This window comes from Ascaphus truei, chromosome 19 (genome assembly GCF_040206685.1).
Source record: "Ascaphus truei isolate aAscTru1 chromosome 19, aAscTru1.hap1, whole genome shotgun sequence".
Classification (NCBI taxonomy): Eukaryota; Metazoa; Chordata; class Amphibia; order Anura; family Ascaphidae; genus Ascaphus; species Ascaphus truei.
Window position 1 is genome coordinate 41,554,865 of NC_134501.1, and position 26,453 is coordinate 41,581,317.

Consider the following 26,453-nt stretch of genomic DNA (forward strand, 5'->3'; position numbering starts at 1 on the left):
AATTATGTCTAAGTCCAGCTTTGGTACATTAGAAGCAACTCTGAAACTTAACCTAAGCGTTTTTCGAAGCTACTTTTTGGCTAACTTCTTATAGGAAGGTCTAGGAGCTCTGAAAATGAACGTGCTCGTCTTTCACTCTTCCCGAGGGACTTAGAAGAATTTTGTGATATTTTTTATTAAAATGGTGTATAAGGGTATATATATAAATATATTTTATGCACTGTATATGAGCTGGCGATTTCTAAGTCTGTGGTTCCGAGAGGGGGTAACCAGGCTCACTAATAAAGGTCAAGCCACTTGGCTGCCAGAATGCCCTGCTTCAGCACAGACCAGAAAGGCATTGTGATAAGCGTATCCCCGGTATAGTCAGGGGTTAATGGGAGTCGTCCCCGTCCCCCAGTATACTGCCAGAACCATGGACCCGGTACTTGTGGTTCGGACCCTCTCCAACCAGCCATAATGTTGTGAGAGAAATTATGTCTAAGTCCAGCTTTGGTACATTAGAAGCAACTCTGAAACTTAACCTAAGCGTTTTTCGAAGCTACTTTTTAGCTAACTTCTTATAGGAAGGTCTAGGAGATCTAAAAATGAACGTGCGCGTCTTTCACTCTTCCCGAGGGACTTAGAAGAATTTTGTGATATTTTTTATTAAAATGGTGTATAAGGGTTTATATATAAATATATTTTATGCACTGTATATGAGCTGGCGATTTCTATGTCTGTGGTTCCGAGAGGGGGTAACCAGGCTCACTAATAAAGGTCAAGCCACTTGGCTGCCAGAATGCCCTGCTTCAGCACAGACCAGAAAGGCATTGTGATAAGCGTATCCCCGGTATAGTCAGGGGTTAATGGGAGTCGTCCCCGTCCCCCCAGTATACGGCCAGAACCATGGACCCGGTACTTGTGGTTCGGACTGTCTCCAACCAGCCATAATGTTGTGAGAGTGAAATTATGTCTAAGTCCAGCTTTGGTACATTAGAAGCAACTCTGAAACTTAACCTAAGCGTTTTTCGAAGCTACTTTTTGGCTAACGTCTTATAGGAAGGTCTAGGAGCTCTGAAAATGAACGTGCGCGTCTTTCACTCTTCCCGAGGGACTAAGATGAATTTTGTGATATTTTTTATTAAAATGGTGTATAAGGGTATATATATAAATATATTTTATGCACTGTATATGAGCTGGCGATTTCTAAGTCTGTGGTTCCGAGAGGGGGTAACCAGGCTCACTAATAAAGGACAAGCCACTTGGCTGCCAGAATGCCCTCCTTCAGTACAGACCAGAAAGGCATTGTGATAAGCGTATCCCCGGTATAGTCAGGGGTTAATGGGAGTCGTCCCCGTCCCCCCAGTATACGCCCAGAACCATGGACCCGGTACTTGTGGTTCGGACTGTCTCCAACCAGCCATAATGTTGTGAGAGTGAAATTATGTCTAAGTCCAGCTTTGGTACATTAGAAGCAACTCTGAAACTTAACCTAAGCGTTTTTCGAAGCTACTTTTTGGCTAACTTCTTATAGGAAGGTCTAGGAGCTCTGAAAATGAACGTGCGCGTCTTTCACTCTTCCCGAGGGACTTAGAAGAATTTTGTGATATTTTTTATTAAAATGGTGTATAAGGGTATATATATATAAATATATTTTATGCACTGTATATGAGCTGGCGATTTCTAAGTCTGTGGTTCCGAGAGGGGGTAACCAGGCTCACTAATAAAGGTCAAGCCACTTGGCTGCCAGAATGCCCTCCTTCAGTACAGACCAGAAAGGCATTGTGATAAGCGTATCCCCGGTATAGTCAGGGGTTAATGGGAGTCGTCCCCGTCCCCCCAGTATACGCCCAGAACCATGGACCCGGTACTTGTGGTTCGGACTGTCTCCAACCAGCCATAATGTTGTGAGAGTGAAATTATGTCTAAGTCCAGCTTTGGTACATTAGAAGCAACTCTGAAACTTAACCTAAGCGTTTTTCGAAGCTACTTTTTGGCTAACTTCTTATAGGAAGGTCTAGGAGCTCTGAAAATGAACGTGCGCGTCTTTCACTCTTCCCGAGGGACTTAGAAGAATTTTGTGATATTTTTTATTAAAATGGTGTATAAGGGTATATATATAAATATATTTTATGCACTGTATATGAGCTGGCGATTTCTAAGTCTGTGGTTCCGAGAGGGGGTAACCAGGCTCACTAATAAAGGTCAAGCCACTTGGCTGCCAGAATGCCCTGCTTCAGCACAGACCAGAAAGGCATTGTGATAAGCGTATCCCCGGTATAGTCAGGGGTTAATGGGAGTCGTCCCCGTCCCCTCAGTATACGGCCAGAACCATGGACCCGGTACTTGTGGTTCGGACTGTCTCCAACCAGCCATAATGTTGTGAGAGTGAAATTATGTCTAAGTCCAGCTTTGGTACATTAGAAGCAACTCTGAAACTTAACCTAAGCGTTTTTCGAAGCTACTTTTTGGCTAACTTCTTATAGGAAGGTCTAGGAGCTCTGAAAATGAACGTGCGCGTCTTTCACTCTTCCCGAGGGACAGAAGAATTTTGTGATATTTTTTATTAAAATGGTGTATAAGGGTATATATATAAATATATATTTATGCACTGTATATGAGCTTGCGATTTCTAAGTCTGTGGTTCCGAGAGGGGGTAACCAGGCTCACTAATAAAGGTCAAGCCACTTGGCTGCCAGAATGCCCTGCTTCAGCACAGACCAGAAAGGCATTGTAATAAGCGTATCCCCGGTATAGTCAAGGGTTAATGGGAGTCGTCCCCGTCCCCCCAGTATAGGGCCAGAACCATGGACCCGGTACTTGTAGTTCGGACTGTCTCCAACCAGCCATAATGTTGTGAGAGTGAAATTATGTCTAAGTCCAGCTTTGGTACATTAGAAGCAACTCTGAAACTTAACCTAAGCGTTTTTCGAAGCTACTTTTTGGCTAACTTCTTATAGGAAGGTCTAGAAGCTCTGAAAATGAACGTGCGCGTTTTTCACTCTTCCCGAGGGACTTAGAAGAATTTTGTGATATTTTTTATTAAAATGGTGTATAAGGGTATATATATAAATATATTTTATGCACTGTATATGAGCTGGCGATTTCTAAGTCTGTGGTTCCGAGAGGGGGTAACCAGGCTCACTAATAAAGGTCAAGCCACTTGGCTGCCAGAATGCCCTCCTTCAGCACAGACCAGAAAGGCATTGTGATAAGCGTATCCCCGGTATAGTCAGGGGTTAATGGGAGTCGTCCCCGTCCCCCCAGTATACGGCCAGAACCATGGACCCGGTACTTGTGGTTCGGACTGTCTCCAACCAGCCATAATGTTGTGAGAGTGAAATTATGTCTAAGTCCAGCTTTGGTACATTAGAAGCAACTCTGAAACTTAACCTAAGCGTTTTTCGAAGCTACTTTTTGGCTAACTTCTTATAGGAAGGTCTAGGAGCTCTGAAAATGAACGTGCGCGTCTTTCACTCTTCCCGAGGGACTAAGATGAATTTTGTGATATTTTTTATTAAAATGGTGTATAAGGGTATATATATAAATATATTTTATGCACTGTATATGAGCTGGCGATTTCTAAGTCTGTGGTTCCGAGAGGGGGTAACCAGGCTCACTAATAAAGGACAAGCCACTTGGCTGCCAGAATGCCCTCCTTCAGTACAGACCAGAAAGGCATTGTGATAAGCGTATCCCCGGTATAGTCAGGGGTTAATGGGAGTCGTCCCCGTCCCCCCAGTATACGCCCAGAACCATGGACCCGGTACTTGTGGTTCGGACTGTCTCCAACCAGCCATAATGTTGTGAGAGTGAAATTATGTCTAAGTCCAGCTTTGGTACATTAGAAGCAACTCTGAAACTTAACCTAAGCGTTTTTCGAAGCTACTTTTTGGCTAACTTCTTATAGGAAGGTCTAGGAGCTCTGAAAATGAACGTGCGCGTCTTTCACTCTTCCCGAGGGACTTAGAAGAATTTTGTGATATTTTTTATTAAAATGGTGTATAAGGGTATATATATATAAATATATTTTATGCACTGTATATGAGCTGGCGATTTCTAAGTCTGTGGTTCCGAGAGGGGGTAACCAGGCTCACTAATAAAGGTCAAGCCACTTGGCTGCCAGAATGCCCTCCTTCAGTACAGACCAGAAAGGCATTGTGATAAGCGTATCCCCGGTATAGTCAGGGGTTAATGGGAGTCGTCCCCGTCCCCCCAGTATACGCCCAGAACCATGGACCCGGTACTTGTGGTTGGGACTGTCTCCAACCAGCCATAATGTTGTGAGAGTGAAATTATGTCTAAGTCCAGCTTTGGTACATTAGAAGCAACTCTGAAACTTAACCTAAGCGTTTTTCGAAGCTACTTTTTGGCTAACTTCTTATAGGAAGGTCTAGGAGCTCTGAAAATGAACGTGCGCGTCTTTCACTCTTCCCGAGGGACTTAGAAGAATTTTGTGATATTTTTTATTAAAATGGTGTATAAGGGTATATATATAAATATATTTTATGCACTGTATATGAGCTGGCGATTTCTAAGTCTGTGGTTCCGAGAGGGGGTAACCAGGCTCACTAATAAAGGTCAAGCCACTTGGCTGCCAGAATGCCCTGCTTCAGCACAGACCAGAAAGGCATTGTGATAAGCGTATCCCCGGTATAGTCAGGGGTTAATGGGAGTCGTCCCCGTCCCCTCAGTATACGGCCAGAACCATGGACCCGGTACTTGTGGTTCGGACTGTCTCCAACCAGCCATAATGTTGTGAGAGTGAAATTATGTCTAAGTCCAGCTTTGGTACATTAGAAGCAACTCTGAAACTTAACCTAAGCGTTTTTCGAAGCTACTTTTTGGCTAACTTCTTATACAGTAGGAAGGTCTAGGAGCTCTGAAAATGAACGTGCGCGTCTTTCACTCTTCCCGAGGGACAGAAGAATTTTGTGATATTTTTTATTAAAATGGTGTATAAGGGTATATATATAAATATATATTTATGCACTGTATATGAGCTTGCGATTTCTAAGTCTGTGGTTCCGAGAGGGGGTAACCAGGCTCACTAATAAAGGTCAAGCCACTTGGCTGCCAGAATGCCCTGCTTCAGCACAGACCAGAAAGGCATTGTAATAAGCGTATCCCCGGTATAGTCAAGGGTTAATGGGAGTCGTCCCCGTCCCCCCAGTATAGGGCCAGAACCATGGACCCGGTACTTGTAGTTCGGACTGTCTCCAACCAGCCATAATGTTGTGAGAGTGAAATTATGTCTAAGTCCAGCTTTGGTACATTAGAAGCAACTCTGAAACTTAACCTAAGCGTTTTTCGAAGCTACTTTTTGGCTAACTTCTTATAGGAAGGTCTAGAAGCTCTGAAAATGAACGTGCGCGTTTTTCACTCTTCCCGAGGGACTTAGAAGAATTTTGTGATATTTTTTATTAAAATGGTGTATAAGGGTATATATATAAATATATTTTATGCACTGTATATGAGCTGGCGATTTCTAAGTCTGTGGTTCCGAGAGGGGGTAACCAGGCTCACTAATAAAGGTCAAGCCACTTGGCTGCCAGAATGCCCTCCTTCAGCACAGACCAGAAAGGCATTGTGATAAGCGTATCCCCGGTATAGTCAGGGGTTAATGGGAGTCGTCCCCGTCCCCCCAGTATACGGCCAGAACCATGGACCCGGTACTTGTGGTTCGGACTGTCTCCAACCAGCCATAATGTTGTGAGAGTGAAATTATGTCTAAGTCCAGCTTTGGTACATTAGAAGCAACTCTGAAACTTAACCTAAGCGTTTTTCGAAGCTACTTTTTGGCTAACTTCTTATAGGAAGGTCTAGGAGCTCTGAAAATGAACGTGCGCGTCTTTCACTCTTCCCGAGGGACTTAGAAGAATTTTGTGATATTTTTTATTAAAATGGTGTATAAGGGTATATATATAAATATATATTTATGCACTGTATATGAGCTGGCGATTTCTAAGTCTGTGGTTCCGAGAGGGGGTAACCAGGCTCACTAATAAAGGTCAAGCCACTTGGCTGCCGGAATGTCCTGCTTCAGCACAGACCAGAAAGGCATTGTGATAAGCGTATCCCCGGTATAGTCAGGGGTTAATGGGAGTCGTCCCCGTCCCCCCAGTATACGGCCAGAACCATGGACCCGGTACTTGTGGTTCGGACTGTCTCCAACCAGCCATAATGTTGTGAGAGTGAAATTTGTCTAAGTCCAGCTTTGGTACATTAGAAGCAACTCTGAAACTTAACCTAAGCGTTTTTCGAAGCTACTTTTTGGCTAACTTCTTATAGGAAGGTCTAGGAGCTCTGAAAATGAACGTGCGCGTCTTTCACTCTTCCCGAGGGACTTAGAAGAATTTTGTGATATTTTTTATTAAAATGGTGTATAAGGGTATATATAATTAAATATATTTTATGCACTGTATATGAGCTGGCGATTTCTAAGTCTGTGGTTCCGAGAGGGGGTAACCAGGCTCACTAATAAAGGACAAGCCACTTGGCTGCCAGAATGCCCTCCTTCAGTACAGACCAGAAAGGCATTGTGATAAGCGTATCCCCGGTATAGTCAGGGGTTAATGGGAGTCGTCCCCGTCCCCCCAGTATACGGCCAGAACCATGGACCCAGTACTTGTGGTTCGGACCCTCTCCAACCAGCCATAATGTTGTGAGAGTGAAATTATGTCTAAGTCCAGCTTTGGTACATTAGAAGCAACTCTGAAACTTAACCTAAGCGTTTTTCGAAGCTACTTTTTGGCTAACTTCTTATAGGAAGGTCTAGGAGCTCTGAAAATGAACGTGCGCGTCTTTCACTCTTCCCGAGGGACTTAGAAGAATTTTGTGATATTTTTTATTAAAATGGTGTATAAGGGTATATATATAAATATATTTTATGCACTGTATATGAGCTGGCGATTTCTAAGTCTGTGGTTCCGAGAGGGGGTAACCAGGCTCACTAATAAAGGTCAAGCCACTTGGCTGCCAGAATGCCCTGCTTCAGCACAGACCAGAAAGGCATTGTGATAAGCGTATCCCCGGTATAGTCAGGGGTTAATGGGAGTCGTCCCCGTCCCCTCAGTAAACGGCCAGAACCATGGACCCGGTACTTGTGGTTCGGACTGTCTCCAACCAGCCATAATGTTGTGAGAGTGAAATTATGTCTAAGTCCAGCTTTGGTACATTAGAAGCAACTCTGAAACTTAACCTAAGCGTTTTTCGAAGCTACTTTTTGGCTAACTTCTTATAGGAAGGTCTAGGAGCTCTGAAAATGAACGTGCGCGTCTTACACTCTTCCCGAGGGACAGAAGAATTTTGTGATATTTTTTATTAAAATGGTGTATAAGGGTATATATATAAATATATATTTATGCACTGTATATGAGCTTGCGATTTCTAAGTCTGTGGTTCCGAGAGGGGGTAACCAGGCTCACTAATAAAGGTCAAGCCACTTGGCTGCCAGAATGCCCTGCTTCAGCACAGACCAGAAAGGCATTGTAATAAGCGTATCCCCGGTATAGTCAAGGGTTAATGGGAGTCGTCCCCGTCCCCCCAGTATAGGGCCAGAACCATGGACCCGGTACTTGTAGTTCGGACTGTCTCCAACCAGCCATAATGTTGTGAGAGTGAAATTATGTCTAAGTCCAGCTTTGGTACATTAGAAGCAACTCTGAAACTTAACCTAAGCGTTTTTCGAAGCTACTTTTTGGCTAACTTCTTATAGGAAGGTCTAGAAGCTCTGAAAATGAACGTGCGCGTTTTTCACTCTTCCCGAGGGACTTAGAAGAATTTTGTGATATTTTTTATTAAAATGGTGTATAAGGGTATATATATAAATATATTTTATGCACTGTATATGAGCTGGCGATTTCTAAGTCTGTGGTTCCGAGAGGGGGTAACCAGGCTCACTAATAAAGGTCAAGCCACTTGGCTGCCAGAATGCCCTCCTTCAGCACAGACCAGAAAGGCATTGTGATAAGCGTATCCCCGGTATAGTCAGGGGTTAATGGGAGTCGTCCCCGTCCCCCCAGTATACGGCCAGAACCATGGACCCGGTACTTGTGGTTCGGACTGTCTCCAACCAGCCATAATGTTGTGAGAGTGAAATTATGTCTAAGTCCAGCTTTGGTACATTAGAAGCAACTCTGAAACTTAACCTAAGCGTTTTTCGAAGCTACTTTTTGGCTAACTTCTTATAGGAAGGTCTAGGAGCTCTGAAAATGAACGTGCGCGTCTTTCACTCTTCCCGAGGGACTTAGAAGAATTTTGTGATATTTTTTATTAAAATGGTGTATAAGGGTATATATATAAATATATATTTATGCACTGTATATGAGCTGGCGATTTCTAAGTCTGTGGTTCCGAGAGGGGGTAACCAGGCTCACTAATAAAGGTCAAGCCACTTGGCTGCCGGAATGTCCTGCTTCAGCACAGACCAGAAAGGCATTGTGATAAGCGTATCCCCGGTATAGTCAGGGGTTAATGGGAGTCGTCCCCGTCCCCCCAGTATACGGCCAGAACCATGGACCCGGTACTTGTGGTTCGGACTGTCTCCAACCAGCCATAATGTTGTGAGAGTGAAATTTGTCTAAGTCCAGCTTTGGTACATTAGAAGCAACTCTGAAACTTAACCTAAGCGTTTTTCGAAGCTACTTTTTGGCTAACTTCTTATAGGAAGGTCTAGGAGCTCTGAAAATGAACGTGCGCGTCTTTCACTCTTCCCGAGGGACTTAGAAGAATTTTGTGATATTTTTTATTAAAATGGTGTATAAGGGTATATATATATAAATATATTTTATGCACTGTATATGAGCTGGCGATTTCTAAGTCTGTGGTTCCGAGAGGGGGTAACCAGGCTCACTAATAAAGGACAAGCCACTTGGCTGCCAGAATGCCCTCCTTCAGTACAGACCAGAAAGGCATTGTGATAAGCGTATCCCCGGTATAGTCAGGGGTTAATGGGAGTCGTCCCCGTCCCCCCAGTATACGGCCAGAACCATGGACCCAGTACTTGTGGTTCGGACCCTCTCCAACCAGCCATAATGTTGTGAGAGTGAAATTATGTCTAAGTCCAGCTTTGGTACATTAGAAGCAACTCTGAAACTTAACCTAAGCGTTTTTCGAAGCTACTTTTTAGCTAACTTCTTATAGGAAGGTCTAGGAGCTCTGAAAATGAACGTGCGCGTCTTTCACTCTTCCCGAGAGACTTAAAAGAATTTTGTGATATTTTTTATTAAAATGGTGTATAAGGGTATATATATAAATATATTTTATGCACTGTATATGAGCTGGCGATTTCTAAGTCTGTGGTTCCGAGAGGGGGTAACCAGGCTCACTAATAAAGGTCAAGCCACTTGGCTGCCAGAATGCCCTCCTTCAGCACAGACCAGAAAGGCATTGTGATAAGCGTATCCCCGGTATAGTCAGGGGTTAATGGGAGTCGTCCCCGTCCCCCCAGTATACGGCCAGAACCATGGACCCGGTACTTGTGGTTCGGACTGTCTCCAACCAGCCATAATGTTGTGAGAGTGAAATTATGTCTAAGTCCAGCTTTGGTACATTAGAAGCAACTCTGAAACTTAACCTAAGCGTTTTTCGAAGCTACTTTTTGGCTAACTTCTTATAGGAAGGTCTAGGAGCTCTGAAAATGAACGTGCGCGTCTTTCACTCTTCCCGAGGGACTAAGATGAATTTTGTGATATTTTTTATTAAAATGGTGTATAAGGGTATATATATAAATATATTTTATGCACTGTATATGAGCTGGCGATTTCTAAGTCTGTGGTTCCGAGAGGGGGTAACCAGGCTCACTAATAAAGGACAAGCCACTTGGCTGCCAGAATGCCCTCCTTCAGTACAGACCAGAAAGGCATTGTGATAAGCGTATCCCCGGTATAGTCAGGGGTTAATGGGAGTCGTCCCCGTCCCCCCAGTATACGCCCAGAACCATGGACCCGGTACTTGTGGTTCGGACTGTCTCCAACCAGCCATAATGTTGTGAGAGTGAAATTATGTCTAAGTCCAGCTTTGGTACATTAGAAGCAACTCTGAAACTTAACCTAAGCGTTTTTCGAAGCTACTTTTTGGCTAACTTCTTATAGGAAGGTCTAGGAGCTCTGAAAATGAACGTGCGCGTCTTTCACTCTTCCCGAGGGACTTAGAAGAATTTTGTGATATTTTTTATTAAAATGGTGTATAAGGGTATATATATAAATATATTTTATGCACTGTATATGAGCTGGCGATTTCTAAGTCTGTGGTTCCGAGAGGGGGTAACCAGGCTCACTAATAAAGGTCAAGCCACTTGGCTGCCAGAATGCCCTGCTTCAGCACAGACCAGAAAGGCATTGTGATAAGCGTATCCCCGGTATAGTCAGGGGTTAATGGGAGTCGTCCCCGTCCCCCCAGTATACGGCCAGAACCATGGACCCGGTACTTGTGGTTCGGACTGTCTCCAACCAGCCATAATGTTGTGAGAGTGAAATTATATCTAAGTCCAGCTTTGGTACATTAGAAGCAACTCTGAAACTTAACCTAAGCGTTTTTCGAAGCTACTTTTTGGCTAACTTCTTATAGGAAGGTCTAGGAGCTCTGAAAATGAACGTGCGCGTCTTTCACTCTTCCCGAGGGACTTAGAAGAATTTTGTGATATTTTTTATTAAAATGGTGTATAAGGGTATATATATAAATATATTTTATGCACTGTATATGAGCTGGCGATTTCTAAGTCTGTGGTTCCGAGAGGGGGTAACCAGGCTCACTAATAAAGGTCAAGCCACTTGGCTGCCGGAATGCCCTGCTTCAGCACAGACCAGAAAGGCATTGTGATAAGCGTATCCCCGGTATAGTCAGGGGTTAATGGGAGTCGTCCCCGTCCCCCCAGTATACGGCCAGAACCATGGACCCGGTACTTGTGGTTCGGACTGTCTCCAACCAGCCATAATGTTGTGAGAGTGAAATTATGTCTAAGTCCAGCTTTGGTACATTAGAAGCAACTCTGAAACTTAACCTAAGCGTTTTTCGAAGCTACTTTTTGGCTAACTTCTTATAGGAAGGTCTAGGAGCTCTGAAAATGAACGTGCGCGTCTTTCACTCTTCCCGAGGGACTAAGATGAATTTTGTGATATTTTTTATTAAAATGGTGTATAAGGGTATATATATAAATATATTTTATGCACTGTATATGAGCTGGCGATTTCTAAGTCTGTGGTTCCGAGAGGGGGTAACCAGGCTCACTAATAAAGGACAAGCCACTTGGCTGCCAGAATGCCCTCCTTCAGTACAGACCAGAAAGGCATTGTGATAAGCGTATCCCCGGTATAGTCAGGGGTTAATGGGAGTCGTCCCCGTCCCCCCAGTATACGCCCAGAACCATGGACCCGGTACTTGTGGTTCGGACTGTCTCCAACCAGCCATAATGTTGTGAGAGTGAAATTATGTCTAAGTCCAGCTTTGGTACATTAGAAGCAACTCTGAAACTTAACCTAAGCGTTTTTCGAAGCTACTTTTTGGCTAACTTCTTATAGGAAGGTCTAGGAGCTCTGAAAATGAACGTGCGCGTCTTTCACTCTTCCCGAGGGACTTAGAAGAATTTTGTGATATTTTTTATTAAAATGGTGTATAAGGGTATATATATAAATATATTTTATGCACTGTATATGAGCTGGCGATTTCTAAGTCTGTGGTTCCGAGAGGGGGTAACCAGGCTCACTAATAAAGGTCAAGCCACTTGGCTGCCAGAATGCCCTGCTTCAGCACAGACCAGAAAGGCATTGTGATAAGCGTATCCCCGGTATAGTCAGGGGTTAATGGGAGTCGTCCCCGTCCCCTCAGTATACGGCCAGAACCATGGACCCGGTACTTGTGGTTCGGACTGTCTCCAACCAGCCATAATGTTGTGAGAGTGAAATTATGTCTAAGTCCAGCTTTGGTACATTAGAAGCAACTCTGAAACTTAACCTAAGCGTTTTTCGAAGCTACTTTTTGGCTAACTTCTTATAGGAAGGTCTAGGAGCTCTGAAAATGAACGTGCGCGTCTTTCACTCTTCCCGAGGGACTTAGAAGAATTTTGTGATATTTTTTATTAAAATGGTGTATAAGGGTATATATATAAATATATTTTATGCACTGTATATGAGCTGGCGATTTCTAAGTCTGTGGTTCCGAGAGGGGGTAACCAGGCTCACTAATAAAGGTCAAGCCACTTGGCTGCCGGAATGCCCTGCTTCAGCACAGACCAGAAAGGCATTGTGATAAGCGTATCCCCGGTATAGTCAGGGGTTAATGGGAGTCGTCCCCGTCCCCCCAGTATACGGCCAGAACCATGGACCCGGTACTTGTGGTTCGGACTGTCTCCAACCAGCCATAATGTTGTGAGAGTGAAATTATGTCTAAGTCCAGCTTTGGTACATTAGAAGCAACTCTGAAACTTAACCTAAGCGTTTTTCGAAGCTACTTTTTAGCTAACTTCTTATAGGAAGGTCTAGGAGCTCTAAAAATGAACGTGCGCGTCTTTCTCTCTTCCCGAGGGACTTAGAAGAATTTTGTGATATTTTTTATTAAAATGGTGTATAAGGGTTTATATATAAATATATTTTATGCACTGTATATGAGCTTGCGATTTCTATGTCTGTGGTTCCGAGAGGGGGTAACCAGGCTCACTAATAAAGGTCAAGCCACTTGGCTGCCAGAATGCCCTGCTTCAGCACAGACCAGAAAGGCATTGTGATAAGCGTATCCCCGGTATAGTCAGGGGTTAATGGGAGTCGTCCCCGTCCCCCCAGTATACGGCCAGAACCATGGACCCGGTACTTGTGGTTCGGACTGTCTCCAACCAGCCATAATGTTGTGAGAGTGAAATTATGTCTAAGTCCAGCTTTGGTACATTAGAAGCAACTCTGAAACTTAACCTAAGCGTTTTTCGAAGCTACTTTTTGGCTAACTTCTTATAGGAAGGTCTAGGAGCTCTGAAAATGAACGTGCGCGTCTTTCACTCTTCCCGAGGGACTAAGATGAATTTTGTGATATTTTTTATTAAAATGGTGTATAAGGGTATATATATAAATATATTTTATGCACTGTATATGAGCTGGCGATTTCTAAGTCTGTGGTTCCGAGAGGGGGTAACCAGGCTCACTAATAAAGGTCAAGCCACTTGGCTGCCAGAATGCCCTGCTTCAGCACAGACCAGAAAGGCATTGTGATAAGCGTATCCCCGGTATAGTCAGGGGTTAATGGGAGTCGTCCCCGTCCCCCCAGTATACTGCCAGAACCATGGACCCGGTACTTGTGGTTCGGACCCTCTCCAACCAGCCATAATGTTGTGAGAGTGAAATTATGTCTAAGTCCAGCTTTGGTACATTAGAAGCAACTCTGAAACTTAACCTAAGCGTTTTTCGAAGCTACTTTTTAGCTAACTTCTTATAGGAAGGTCTAGGAGCTCTAAAAATGAACGTGCGCGTCTTTCTCTCTTCCCGAGGGACTTAGAAGAATTTTGTGATATTTTTTATTAAAATGGTGTATAAGGGTTTATATATAAATATATTTTATGCACTGTATATGAGCTTGCGATTTCTATGTCTGTGGTTCCGAGAGGGGGTAACCAGGCTCACTAATAAAGGTCAAGCCACTTGGCTGCCAGAATGCCCTGCTTCAGCACAGACCAGAAAGGCATTGTGATAAGCGTATCCCCGGTATAGTCAGGGGTTAATGGGAGTCGTCCCCGTCCCCCCAGTATACGGCCAGAACCATGGACCCGGTACTTGTGGTTCGGACTGTCTCCAACCAGCCATAATGTTGTGAGAGTGAAATTATGTCTAAGTCCAGCTTTGGTACATTAGAAGCAACTCTGAAACTTAACCTAAGCGTTTTTCGAAGCTACTTTTTGGCTAACTTCTTATAGGAAGGTCTAGGAGCTCTGAAAATGAACGTGCGCGTCTTTCACTCTTCCCGAGGGACTAAGATGAATTTTGTGATATTTTTTATTAAAATGGTGTATAAGGGTATATATATAAATATATTTTATGCACTGTATATGAGCTGGCGATTTCTAAGTCTGTGGTTCCGAGAGGGGGTAACCAGGCTCACTAATAAAGGTAAAGCCACTTGGCTGCCAGAATGCCCTGCTTCAGCACAGACCAGAAAGGCATTGTGATAAGCGTATCCCCGGTATAGTCAGGGGTTAATGGGAGTCGTCCCCGTCCCCTCAGTATACGGCCAGAACCATGGACCCGGTACTTGTGGTTCGGACTGTCTCCAACCAGCCATAATGTTGTGAGAGTGAAATTATGTCTAAGTCCAGCTTTGGTACATTAGAAGCAACTCTGAAACTTAACCTAAGCGTTTTTCGAAGCTACTTTTTGGCTAACTTCTTATAGGAAGGTCTAGGAGCTCTGAAAATGAACGTGCGCGTCTTTCACTCTTCCCGAGGGACTTAGAAGAATTTTGTGATATTTTTTATTAAAATGGTGTATAAGGGTATATATATAAATATATTTTATGCACTGTATATGAGCTGGCTATTTCTAAGTCTGTGGTTCCGAGAGGGGGTAACCAGGCTCACTAATAAAGGTCAAGCCACTTGGCTGCCAGAATGCCCTCCTTCAGCACAGACCAGAAAGGCATTGTGATAAGCGTATCCCCGGTATAGTCAGGGGTTAATGGGAGTCATCCACGTGCCCTCAGTATACGCCCAGAACCATGGACCCGGTACTTGTGGTTCGGACTGTCTCCAACCAGCCATAATGTTGTGAGAGTGAAATTATGTCTAAGTCCAGCTTTGGTACATTAGAAGCAACTCTGAAACTTAACCTAAGCGTTTTTCGAAGCTACTTTTTGGCTAACTTCTTATAGGAAGGTCTAGGAGCTCTGAAAATGAACGTGCGCGTCTTTCACTCTTCCCGAGGGACTTAGAAGAATTTTGTGATATTTTTTATTAAAATGGTGTATAAGGGTATATATATATAAATATATTTTATGCACTGTATATGAGCTGGCGATTTCTAAGTCTGTGGTTCCGAGAGGGGGTAACCAGGCTCACTAATAAAGGTCAAGCCACTTGGCTGCCAGAATGCCCTCCTTCAGTACAGACCAGAAAGGCATTGTGATAAGCGTATCCCCGGTATAGTCAGGGGTTAATGGGAGTCGTCCCCGTCCCCCCAGTATACGCCCAGAACCATGGACCCGGTACTTGTGGTCGGACTGTCTCCAACCAGCCATAATGTTGTGAGAGTGAAATTATGTCTAAGTCCAGCTTTGGTACATTAGAAGCAACTCTGAAACTTAACCTAAGCGTTTTTCGAAGCTACTTTTTGGCTAACTTCTTATAGGAAGGTCTAGGAGCTCTGAAAATGAACGTGCGCGTCTTTCACTCTTCCCGAGGGACTTAGAAGAATTTTGTGATATTTTTTATTAAAATGGTGTATAAGGGTATATATATAAATATATTTTATGCACTGTATATGAGCTGGCGATTTCTAAGTCTGTGGTTCCGAGAGGGGGTAACCAGGCTCACTAATAAAGGTCAAGCCACTTGGCTGCCAGAATGCCCTGCTTCAGCACAGACCAGAAAGGCATTGTGATAAGCGTATCCCCGGTATAGTCAGGGGTTAATGGGAGTCGTCCCCGTCCCCTCAGTATACGCCCAGAACCATGGACCCGGTACTTGTGGTCGGACTGTCTCCAACCAGCCATAATGTTGTGAGAGTGAAATTATGTCTAAGTCCAGCTTTGGTACATTAGAAGCAACTCTGAAACTTAACCTAAGCGTTTTTCGAAGCTACTTTTTGGCTAACTTCTTATAGGAAGGTCTAGGAGCTCTGAAAATGAACGTGCGCGTCTTTCACTCTTCCCGAGGGACTTAGAAGAATTTTGTGATATTTTTCATTAAAATGGTGTATAAGGGTATATATATATATATAAATATATTTTATGCACTGTATATGAGCTGGCTATTTCTAAGTCTGTGGTTCCGAGAGGGGGTAACCAGGCTCACTAATAAAGGTCAAGCCACTTGGCTGCCAGAATGCCCTCCTTCAGCACAGACCAGAAAGGCATTGTGATAAGCGTATTCCCGGTATAGTCAGGGGTTAATGGGAGTCGTCCACGTGCCCTCAGTATACGCCCAGAACCATGGACCCGGTACTTGTGGTTCGGACTGTCTCCAACCAGCCATAATGTTGTGAGAGTGAAATTATGTCTAAGTCCAGCTTTGGTACATTAGAAGCAACTCTGAAACTTAACCTAAGCGTTTTTCGAAGCTACTTTTTGGCTAACTTCTTATAGGAAGGTCTAGGAGCTCTGAAAATGAATGTGCGCGTCTTTCACTCTTCCCGAGGGACAGAAGAATTTTGTGATATTTTTTATTAAAATGGTGTATAAGGGTATATATATAAATATATATTTATGCACTGTATATGAGCTGGCGATTTCTAAGTCTGTGGTTCCGAGAGGGGGTAACCAGGCTCACTAATAAAGGTCAAGCCACTTGGCTGCCAGAATGCCCTGCTTCAGCACAGACCAGAAAGGCATTGTGATAAGCGTATCCCCGGTATAGTCAAGGGTTAATGGGAGTCGTCCCCGTCCCCCCAGTATAGGGCCAGAACCATGGACCCGGTACTTGTGGTTCGGACTGTCTCCAACCAGCCATAATGTTGTGAGAGTGAAATTATGTCTAAGTCCAGCTTTGGTACATTAGAAGCAACTCTGAAACTTAACCTAAGCGTTTTTCGAAGCTACTTTTTGGCTAACTTCTTATAGGAAGGTCTAGAAGCTCTGAAAATGAACGTGCGCGTTTTTCACTCTTCCCGAGGGACTTAGAAGAATTTTGTGATATTTTTTATTAAAATGGTGTATAAGGGTATATAATATATAAATATATTTTATGCACTGTATATGAGCTGGCGATTTCTAAGTCTGTGGTTCCGAGAGGGGGTAACCAGGCTCACTAATAAAGGTCAAGCCACTTGGCTGCCAGAATGCCCTCCTTCAGCACAGACCAGAAAGGCATTGTGATAAGCGTATCCCCGGTATAGTCAGGGGTTAATGGGAGTCGTCCCCGTCCCCCCAGTATACGCCCAGAACCATGGACCCGGTACTTGTGGTTCGGACTGTCTCCAACCAGCCATAATGTTGTGAGAGTGAAATTATGTCTAAGTCCAGCTTTGGTACATTAGAAGCAACTCTGAAACTTAACCTAAGCGTTTTTCGAAGCTACTTTTTGGCTAACTTCTTATAGGAAGGTCTAGGAGCTCTGAAAATGAATGTGCGCGTCTTTCACTCTTCCCGAGGGACAGAAAAATTTTGTGATATTTTTTATTAAAATGGTGTATAAGGGTATATATATAAATATATATTTATGCACTGTATATGAGCTGGCGATTTCTAAGTCTGTGGTTCCGAGAGGGGGTAACCAGGCTCACTAATAAAGGTCAAGCCACTTGGCTGCCAGAATGCCCTGCTTCAGCACAGACCAGAAAGGCATTGTGATAAGCGTATCCCCGGTATAGTCAAGGGTTAATGGGAGTCGTCCCCGTCCCCCCAGTATAGGGCCAGAACCATGGACCCGGTACTTGTGGTTCGGACTGTCTCCAACCAGCCATAATGTTGTGAGAGTGAAATTATGTCTAAGTCCAGCTTTGGTACATTAGAAGCAACTCTGAAACTTAACCTAAGCGTTTTTCGAAGCTACTTTTTGGCTAACTTCTTATAGGAAGGTCTAGAAGCTCTGAAAATGAACGTGCGCGTTTTTCACTCTTCCCGAGGGACTTAGAAGAATTTTGTGATATTTTTTATTAAAATGGTGTATAAGGGTATATATAAATATATTTTATGCACTGTATATGAGCTGGCGATTTCTAAGTCTGTAGTTCCGAGAGGGGGTAACCAGGCTCACTAATAAAGGTCAAGCCACTTGGCTGCCAGAATGCCCTGCTTCAGCACAGACCAGAAAGGCATTGTGATAAGCGTATCCCCGGTATAGTCAGGGGTTAATGGGAGTCCCCCCCCGTCCCCCCAGTATACGTCCAGAACCATGGACCCGGTACTTGTGGTTCGGACTGTCTCCAACCAGCCATAATGTTGTGAGAGTGAAATTATGTCTAAGTCCAGCTTTGGTACATTAGAAGCAACTCTGAAACTTAACCTAAGCGTTTTTCGAAGCTACTTTTTGGCTAACTTCTTATAGGAAGGTCTAGGAGCTCTGAAAATGAACGTGCGCGTCTTTCACTCTTCCCGAGGGACTTAGAAGAATTTTGTGATATTTTTTATTAAAATGGTGTATAAGGGTATATATATAAATATATTTTATGCACTGTATATGAGCTGGCGATTTCTAAGTCTGTGGTTCCGAGAGGGGGTAACCAGGCTCACTAATAAAGGTCAAGCCACTTGGCTGCCAGAATGCCCTGCTTCAGCACAGACCAGAAAGGCATTGTGATAAGCGTATCCCCGGTATAGTCAGGGGTTAATGGGAGTCGTCCCCGTCCCCTCAGTATACGGCCAGAACCATGGACCCGGTACTTGTGGTTCGGACTGTCTCCAACCAGCCATAATGTTGTGAGAGTGAAATTATGTCGAAGTCCAGCTTTGGTACATTAGAAGCAACTCTGAAACTTAACCTAAGCGTTTTTCGAAGCTACTTTTTGGCTAACTTCTTATAGGAAGGTCTAGGAGCTCTGAAAATGAACGTGCGCGTCTTTCACTCTTCCCGAGGGACTTAGAAGAATTTTGTGATATTTTTTATTAAAATGGTGTATAAGGGTATATATATATAAATATATTTTATGCACTGTATATGAGCTGGCTATTTCTAAGTCTGTGGTTCCGAGAGGGGGTAACCAGGCTCACTAATAAAGGTCAAGCCACTTGCCTGCCAGAATGCCCTCCTTCAGCACAGACCAGAAAGGCATTGTGATAAGCGTATCCCCGGTATAGTCAGGGGTTAATGGGAGTCGTCCACGTGCCCTCAGTATACGCCCAGAACCATGGACCCGGTACTTGTGGTTCGGACTGTCTCCAACCAGCCATAATGTTGTGAGAGTGAAATTATGTCTAAGTCCAGCTTTGGTACATTAGAAGCAACTCTGAAACTTAACCTAAGCGTTTTTCGAAGCTACTTTTTGGCTAACTTCTTATAGGAAGGTCTAGGAGCTCTGAAAATGAATGTGCGCGTCTTTCACTCTTCCCGAGGGACAGAAGAATTTTGTGATATTTTTTATTAAAATGGTGTATAAGGGTATATATATAAATATATATTTATGCACTGTATATGAGCTGGCGATTTCTAAGTCTGTGGTTCCGAGAGGGGGTAACCAGGCTCACTAATAAAGGTCAAGCCACTTGGCTGCCAGAATGCCCTGCTTCAGCACAGACCAGAAAGGCATTGTGATAAGCGTATCCCCGGTATAGTCAAGGGTTAATGGGAGTCGTCCCCTTCCCCCCAGTATAGAGCCAGAACCATGGACCCGGTACTTGTGGTTCGGACTGTCTCCAACCAGCCATAATGTTGTGAGAGTGAAATTATGTCTAAGTCCAGCTTTGGTACATTAGAAGCAACTCTGAAACTTAACCTAAGCGTTTTTCGAAGCTACTTTTTGGCTAACTTCTTATAGGAAGGTCTAGAAGCTCTGAAAATGAACGTGCGCGTTTTTCACTCTTCCCGAGGGACTTAGAAGAATTTTGTGATATTTTTTATTAAAATGGTGTATAAGGGTATATATATAAATATATTTTATGCACTGTATATGAGCTGGCGATTTCTAAGTCTGTGGTTCCGAGAGGGGGTAACCAGGCTCACTAATAAAGGTCAAGCCACTTGGCTGCCAGAATGCCCTCCTTCAGCACAGACCAGAAAGGCATTGTGATAAGCGTATCCCCGGTATAGTCAGGGGTTAATGGGAGTCGTCCCCGTCCCCCCAGTATACGCCCAGAACCATGGACCCGGTACTTGTGGTTCGGACTGTCTCCAACCAGCCATAATGTTGTGAGAGTGAAATTATGTCTAAGTCCAGCTTTGGTACATTAGAAGCAACTCTGAAACTTAACCTAAGCGTTTTTCGAAGCTACTTTTTGGCTAACTTCTTATAGGAAGGTCTAGGAGCTCTGAAAATGAATGTGCGCGTCTTTCACTCTTCCCGAGGGACAGAAGAATTTTGTGATATTTTTTATTAAAATGGTGTATAAGGGTATATATATAAATATATATTTATGCACTGTATATGAGCTGGCGATTTCTAAGTCTGTGGTTCCGAGAGGGGGTAACCAGGCTCACTAATAAAGGTCAAGCCACTTGGCTGCCAGAATGCCCTGCTTCAGCACAGACCAGAAAGGCATTGTGATAAGCGTATCCCCGGTATAGTCAGGGGTTAATGGGAGTCGTCCCCGTCCCCCCAGTATACGCCCAGAACCATGGACCCGGTACTTGTGGTTCGGACTGTCTCCAACCAGCCATAATGTTGTGAGAGTGAAATTATGTCTAAGTCCAGCTTTGGTACATTAGAAGCAACTCTGAAACTTAACCTAAGCGTTTTTCGAAGCTACTTTTTGGCTAACTTCTTATAGGAAGGTCTAGAAGCTCTGAAAATGAACGTGCGCGTTTTTCACTCTTCCCGAGGGACTTAGAAGAATTTTGTGATATTTTTTATTAAAATGGTGTATAAGGGTATATATAAATATATTTTATGCACTGTATATGAGCTGGCGATTTCTAAGTCTGTAGTTCCGAGAGGGGGTAACCAGGCTCACTAATAAAGGTCAAGCCACTTGGCTGCCAGAATGCCCTGCTTCAGCACAGACCAGAAAGGCATTGTGATAAGCGTATCCCCGGTATAGTCAGGGGTTAATGGGAGTCCCCCCCGTCCCCCCAGTATACGCCCAGAACCATGGACCCGGTACTTGTGGTTCGGACTGTCTCCAACCAGCCATAATGTTGTGAGAGTGAAATTATGTCTAAGTCCAGCTTTGGTACATTAGAAGCAACTCTGAAACTTAACCTAAGCGTTTTTCGAAGCTACTTTTTGGCTAACTTCTTATAGGAAGGTCTAGGAGCTCTGAAAATGAATGTGCGCGTCTTTCACTCTTCCCGAGGGACAGAAGAATTTTGTGATATTTTTTATTAAAATGGTGTATAAGGGTATATATATAAATATATATTTATGCACTGTATATGAGCTGGCGATTTCTAAGTCTGTGGTTCCGAGAGGGGGTAACCAGGCTCACTAATAAAGGTCAAGCCACTTGGCTGCCAGAATGCCCTGCTTCAGCACAGACCAGAAAGGCATTGTGATAAGCGTATCCCCGGTATAGTCAAGGGTTAATGGGAGTCGTCCCCGTCCCCCCAGTATAGGGCCAGAACCATGGACCCGGTACTTGTGGTTCGGACTGTCTCCAACCAGCCATAATGTTGTGAGAGTGAAATTATGTCTAAGTCCAGCTTTGGTACATTAGAAGCAACTCTGAAACTTAACCTAAGCGTTTTTCGAAGCTACTTTTTGGCTAACTTCTTATAGGAAGGTCTAGAAGCTCTGAAAATGAACGTGCGCGTTTTTCACTCTTCCCGAGGGACTTAGAAGAATTTTGTGATATTTTTTATTAAAATGGTGTATAAGGGTATATATATAAATATATTTTATGCACTGTATATGAGCTGGCGATTTCTAAGTCTGTGGTTCCGAGAGGGGGTAACCAGGCTCACTAATAAAGGTCAAGCCACTTGGCTGCCAGAATGCCCTCCTTCAGCACAGACCAGAAAGGCATTGTGATAAGCGTATCCCCGGTATAGTCAGGGGTTAATGGGAGTCGTCCCCGTCCCCCCAGTATACGCCCAGAACCATGGACCCGGTACTTGTGGTTCGGACTGTCTCCAACCAGCCATAATGTTGTGAGAGTGAAATTATGTCTAAGTCCAGCTTTGGTACATTAGAAGCAACTCTGAAACTTAACCTAAGCGTTTTTCGAAGCTACTTTTTGGCTAACTTCTTATAGGAAGGTCTAGGAGCTCTGAAAATGAATGTGCGCGTCTTTCACTCTTCCCGAGGGACAGAAGAATTTTGTGATATTTTTTATTAAAATGGTGTATAAGGGTATATATATAAATATATATTTATGCACTGTATATGAGCTGGCGATTTCTAAGTCTGTGGTTCCGAGAGGGGGTAACCAGGCTCACTAATAAAGGTCAAGCCACTTGGCTGCCAGAATGCCCTGCTTCAGCACAGACCAGAAAGGCATTGTGATAAGCGTATCCCCGGTATAGTCAAGGGTTAATGGGAGTCGTCCCCGTCCCCCCAGTATAGGGCCAGAACCATGGACCCGGTACTTGTGGTTCGGACTGTCTCCAACCAGCCATAATGTTGTGAGAGTGAAATTATGTCTAAGTCCAGCTTTGGTACATTAGAAGCAACTCTGAAACTTAACCTAAGCGTTTTTCGAAGCTACTTTTTGGCTAACTTCTTATAGGAAGGTCTAGAAGCTCTGAAAATGAACGTGCGCGTTTTTCACTCTTCCCGAGGGACTTAGAAGAATTTTGTGATATTTTTTATTAAAATGGTGTATAAGGGTATATATATAAATATATTTTATGCACTGTATATGAGCTGGCGATTTCTAAGTCTGTGGTTCCGAGAGGGGGTAACCAGGCTCACTAATAAAGGTCAAGCCACTTGGCTGCCAGAATGCCCTCCTTCAGCACAGACCAGAAAGGCATTGTGATAAGCGTATCCCCGGTATAGTCAGGGGTTAATGGGAGTCGTCCCCGTCCCCCCAGTATACGGCCAGAACCATGGACCCGGTACTTGTGGTTCGGACTGTCTCCAACCAGCCATAATGTTGTGAGAGTGAAATTATGTCTAAGTCCAGCTTTGGTACATTAGAAGCAACTCTGAAACTTAACCTAAGCGTTTTTCGAAGCTACTTTTTGGCTAACTTCTTATAGGAAGGTCTAGGAGCTCTGAAAATGAACGTGCGCGTCTTTCACTCTTCCCGAGGGACTTAGAAGAATTTTGTGATATTTTTTATTAAAATGGTGTATAAGGGTATATATATAAATATATTTTATGCACTGTATATGAGCTGGCGATTTCTAAGTCTGTGGTTCCGAGAGGGGGTAACCAGGCTCACTAATAAAGGTCAAGCCACTTGGCTGCCAGAATGCCCTCCTTCAGCACAGACCAGAAAGGCATTGTGATAAGCGTATCCCCGGTATAGTCAGGGGTTAATGGGAGTCGTCCCCGTCCCCCCAGTATACGGCCAGAACCATGGACCCGGTACTTGTGGTTCGGACTGTCTCCAACCAGCCATAATGTTGTGAGAGTGAAATTATGTCTAAGTCCAGCTTTGGTACATTAGAAGCAACTCTGAAACTTAACCTAAGCGTTTTTCGAAGCTACTTTTTGGCTAACTTCTTATAGGAAGGTCTAGGAGCTCTGAAAATGAACGTGCGCGTCTTTCACTCTTCCCGAGGGACTTAGAAGAATTTTGTGATATTTTTTATTAAAATGGTGTATAAGGGTATATATATAAATATATTTTATGCACTGTATATGAGCTGGCGATTTCTAAGTCTGTGGTTCCGAGAGGGGGTAACCAGGCTCACTAATAAAGGTCAAGCCACTTGGCTGCCAGAATGCCCTGCTTCAGCACAGACCAGAAAGGCATTGTGATAAGCGTATCCCCGGTATAGTCAGGGGTTAATGGGAGTCGTCCCCGTCCCCTCAGTATACGGCCAGAACCATGGACCCGGTACTTGTGGTTCGGACTGTCTCCAACCAGCCATAATGTTGTGAGAGTGAAATTATGTCTAAGTCCAGCTTTGGTACATTAGAAGCAACTCTGAAACTTAACCTAAGCGTTTTTCGAAGCTACTTTTTGGCTAACTTCTTATAGGAAGGTCTAGGAGCTCTGAAAATGAACGTGCGCGTCTTTCACTCTTCCCGAGGGACTTAGAAGAATTTTGTGATATTTTTTATTAAAATGGTGTATAAGGGTATATATATAAATATATTTTATGCACTGTATATGAGCTGGCGATTTCTAAGTCTGTGGTTCCGAGAGGGGGTAACCAGGCTCACTAATAAAGGTCAAGCCACTTGGCTGCCAGAATGCCCTGCTTCAGCACAGACCAGAAAGGCATTGTGATAAGCGTATCCCCGGTATAGTCAAGGGTTAATGGGAGTCGTCCCCGTCCCCCCAGTATAGGGCCAGAACCATGGACCCGGTACTTGTGGTTCGGACTGTCTCCAACCAGCCATAATGTTGTGAGAGTGAAATTATGTCTAAGTCCAGCTTTGGTACATTAGAAGCAACTCTGAAACTTAACCTAAGCGTTTTTCGAAGCTACTTTTTGGCTAACTTCTTATAGGAAGGTCTAGAAGCTCTGAAAATGAACGTGCGCGTTTTTCACTCTTCCCGAGGGACTTAGAAGAATTTTGTGATATTTTTTATTAAAATGGTGTATAAGGGTATATATATAAATATATTTTATGCACTGTATATGAGCTGGCGATTTCTAAGTCTGTGGTTCCGAGAGGGGGTAACCAGGCTCACTAATAAAGGTCAAGCCACTTGGCTGCCAGAATGCCCTCCTTCAGCACAGACCAGAAAGGCATTGTGATAAGCGTATCCCCGGTATAGTCAGGGGTTAATGGGAGTCGTCCCCGTCCCCCCAGTATACGCCCAGAACCATGGACCCGGTACTTGTGGTTCGGACTGTCTCCAACCAGCCATAATGTTGTGAGAGTGAAATTATGTCTAAGTCCAGCTTTGGTACATTAGAAGCAACTCTGAAACTTAACCTAAGCGTTTTTCGAAGCTACTTTTTGGCTAACTTCTTATAGGAAGGTCTAGGAGCTCTGAAAATGAATGTGCGCGTCTTTCACTCTTCCCGAGGGACTTAGAAGAATTTTGTGATATTTTTTATTAAAATGGTGTATAAGGGTATATATATAAATATATATTTATGCACTGTATATGAGCTGGCGATTTCTAAGTCTGTGGTTCCGAGAGGGGGTAACCAGGCTCACTAATAAAGGTCAAGCCACTTGGCTGCCAGAATGCCCTGCTTCAGCACAGACCAGAAAGGCATTGTGATAAGCGTATCCCCGGTATAGTCAAGGGTTAATGGGAGTCGTCCCCGTCCCCCCAGTATAGGGCCAGAACCATGGACCCGGTACTTGTGGTTCGGACTGTCTCCAACCAGCCATAATGTTGTGAGAGTGAAATTATGTCTAAGTCCAGCTTTGGTACATTAGAAGCAACTCTGAAACTTAACCTAAGCGTTTTTCGAAGCTACTTTTTGGCTAACTTCTTATAGGAAGGTCTAGAAGCTCTGAAAATGAACGTGCGCGTTTTTCACTCTTCCCGAGGGACTTAGAAGAATTTTGTGATATTTTTTATTAAAATGGTGTATAAGGGTATATATAAATATATTTTATGCACTGTATATGAGCTGGCGATTTCTAAGTCTGTAGTTCCGAGAGGGGGTAACCAGGCTCACTAATAAAGGTCAAGCCACTTGGCTGCCAGAATGCCCTGCTTCAGCACAGACCAGAAAGGCATTGTGATAAGCGTATCCCCGGTATAGTCAGGGGTTAATGGGAGTCCCCCCCGTCCCCCCAGTATACGCCCAGAACCATGGACCCGGTACTTGTGGTTCGGACTGTCTCCAACCAGCCATAATGTTGTGAGAGTGAAATTATGTCTAAGTCCAGCTTTGGTACATTAGAAGCAACTCTGAAACTTAACCTAAGCGTTTTTCGAAGCTACTTTTTGGCTAACTTCTTATAGGAAGGTCTAGGAGCTCTGAAAATGAATGTGCGCGTCTTTCACTCTTCCCGAGGGACAGAAGAATTTTGTGATATTTTTTATTAAAATGGTGTATAAGGGTATATATATAAATATATATTTATGCACTGTATATGAGCTGGCGATTTCTAAGTCTGTGGTTCCGAGAGGGGGTAACCAGGCTCACTAATAAAGGTCAAGCCACTTGGCTGCCAGAATGCCCTGCTTCAGCACAGACCAGAAAGGCATTGTGATAAGCGTATCCCCGGTATAGTCAAGGGTTAATGGGAGTCGTCCCCGTCCCCCCAGTATAGGGCCAGAACCATGGACCCGGTACTTGTGGTTCGGACTGTCTCCAACCAGCCATAATGTTGTGAGAGTGAAATTATGTCTAAGTCCAGCTTTGGTACATTAGAAGCAACTCTGAAACTTAACCTAAGCGTTTTTCGAAGCTACTTTTTGGCTAACTTCTTATAGGAAGGTCTAGAAGCTCTGAAAATGAACGTGCGCGTTTTTCACTCTTCCCGAGGGACTTAGAAGAATTTTGTGATATTTTTTATTAAAATGGTGTATAAGGGTATATATATAAATATATTTTATGCACTGTATATGAGCTGGCGATTTCTAAGTCTGTGGTTCCGAGAGGGGGTAACCAGGCTCACTAATAAAGGTCAAGCCACTTGGCTGCCAGAATGCCCTCCTTC